The sequence below is a fragment of the Stegodyphus dumicola genome, chromosome 4, assembly GCF_044657685.1.
Source record: "Stegodyphus dumicola isolate Sdum_Otavi_A_Nest chromosome 4, ASM4465768v1".
Taxonomy (NCBI): Eukaryota; Metazoa; Arthropoda; class Arachnida; order Araneae; family Eresidae; genus Stegodyphus; species Stegodyphus dumicola.
This window is the reverse complement of record NC_140771.1, coordinates 454,450-457,237: the sequence shown is the minus strand read 5'-3', so window position 1 is coordinate 457,237 and position 2,788 is coordinate 454,450.

Genomic DNA, 2,788 nt, shown 5'->3' with positions numbered 1-2,788 from the left:
CCAAAAGAAGTTATTTTTTATCATAATTCGAAACTTTCAAACATGATCTACAAGGGGTAGGGGCTTCGGCCCAGGTACCCTGGTGTACCATGACACCGCTCTACTGGAGGTACGCATAAATAATACTCAAAATTCTCACGCACACCCCGACGCAAGATGTTTCGTGGGTGGAGTTTGAAATTAAAACTAAGTCCAGCTCGAGTTGGTTATCAGTACCTTTTTCAAGATACAAAGATTGAAATTTAGATTTTGCAAAAATTAGTTAATTTCTGAATAGAAAAAAAACAACTTTTAAATGTTATTTTTCTTCTACATTAACATTATACAACAGTTTATTTTTCTAAACTTTAATCTTTCTAACGTTTTAAGCGGTAGGCGTGGTAAATAAAAATGATGTTACGTAACCGAGTATTTAATTCCAAGATACTTAATCTCACAGAGATGATCCAAATTGCTCATCCTTAGCTTAAAAATAGTGGACTGCAGCGTCGCTCTATTACAGAAGTTACGAACAGCAGAACACCATAACGCGAAGTGTGTTAGTAGGAGGAACCTAATGCATCGACTGAATGAAGTAGTGAATGAAGAAAAAATACGGGTAATTATTGCAGATTCAAAATAAAAATGTAATTTAGTGACCGACTGTAACTAGCTATTTTTTTTTTTTTTTAAATTTCTTTATTCCTTTTCCTTGACGAGAAAGTTCAACGTTTTTTTTCAATTTGGACGATATACATGAAAAGCCATAATTTATGTTAAATTACTCAAGAATTAAAGCTCTGTAATACTTCTTTGGCGATATGAAGCAACTCCAATGATGGAACACAGAAAAAACTTTATTTAGCACTCAAAATGGCGACATACAAACAAGAAGAGAAAACATATTCTAACATTTAAAAATAAATTACATTCTTCGTGCGAGAGTCGCACGTGGCACTCGAGTCTGGTTTCAAATATTGCCATTCACAATTACCTTAATGTTCATCTATTTAAATTATTTAAACTACAAGATTTTAATACTATTTAAAGCTGTTACAACCTCTCCCCCAACGGAGAAACTTTTTCCTTAGGAAAAAGTTCTGTAAAATTTGACAGTTTAGGCTTGCTCATTTGCTTAAAGAGAAAAGGTAACTTCTCTGATAAATTTCCAAACTTCAGGCCAAAATTTTTAAGTTTTAAACAAATATTTTTACACTGCATTTAAATAGAAAGAAAAAAATGGAGAACGTTAAAATACATCAGTTGAGGAGTATACATTAAATAAATAAATAAATCCTGAACGTGGTTACATACACTAAGAGTTATTACATTACTTAATTCTACTCAGAACATCTACGTTCTTGTGCAAAGATCCTTTGCGATGAATGACCTTAAAATTATAAGGTTGTAATGAAAGTGCCCAGCGCATCAATCTAGAGTTACATTTGGCGTTGGATTGTAGCCAGACCAAAGGATTATGATCAGTTTGAATCAAGAATTCTTGCTGACCATCCAGATAAAAATGCAGTTTCTTGATAGCGTAGATGATAGCAGCGCACTCCTTTTCAGTAGTACAATAATTCTTTTCAAACTTAGTAAATTTTTTGCTTATATACAAGATAGGATGTTCACGTTGTTCATCATCTAATTGGCATAGTACTATACCCATGCCATTGTCTGAGGCATCGGTTTGTATAATAAACCTTTTATCAAAGTCGGGAGCATACAGAATTGGTTTCTTGCATAGCAACTCTTTTAAATTTTTAAAAGCTTTGTCACATATTTCAGACCATTGTATATTTCCTTTTTTTGTTACCCCTTTCAAAGCGTCCGTGAGGGGTGAAGCAATTTCGGAAAATCTCGGTATGTACTGGCGATAATACCCTACCAGTCCTAAGAAAGCACGTACTTCTGTTTTAGTTTTAGGTGTAGGATACTCCTTTACAGCCAGGATCTTTACTTCATCCGGGGTTCGTTGTCCTTGTCCCACAACATGGCCTAGGTATCTCACTTGATCTTGTGCAAATTTACATTTTGATGGTTTTAGTCGTAAATTTGCTTTCTGTATTCTCTCTAGAACAGAAGTTAAGTTTTTAAGGTGCTCTTCCCAGTTTTCTGAGTAAATGGCAATGTCATCCAGGTATGGTACAGCGAAACCTTCGCATCCAGCCAGGACTTTAGTCATAAATTTGCTAAAAAAATATGGGGCATTTTTTAATCCAAAGGGTAAACGTAGAGGCCTGAAACTTCCAAAACTAGTTACAAATGTTGCATATCTTTGGGCTCTTTCTGTTAACGGAATTTGCCAGTAGCCTCTAGATAAATCTAATAGGGTAATATATTTTGCTTTTGCTACAGTTTCGATGCGTTCTTCAATATTAGGCAAAGGATAGTATTCAGTTTTAGTAACAGCATTGAGTTTACGATAATCAATACAAGGCCGAGGATCCTTTGATGAAGATTCTATCAAAATAATGGGAGATGTATAGTCCGATTCTCCCGGCTCTATAATTTTAAGATCGAGCATTTTCTGTATTTCCCTTTTGAGAATTTCAGTCTATCGGGGTGACAGTCTGTATGGCTTTATTTGTATTGGTTCGTTATTTAATAGCTCAATATCGTGACAAACTAAGTTTGTTAGTCCAGGATTATTTGAAAAACAACCAGAATATTTCCATAAAATCTTTCGTAAATCTTCTATTTGCTCGGATTTCAACCTTTTCTCGAGTTCATTCTCCTCTAGGATGTCCGAAAAATTTAATATACTTGGATTGGAAGGTAAACGAGGAATGTCACTTTCTAAGTCCCC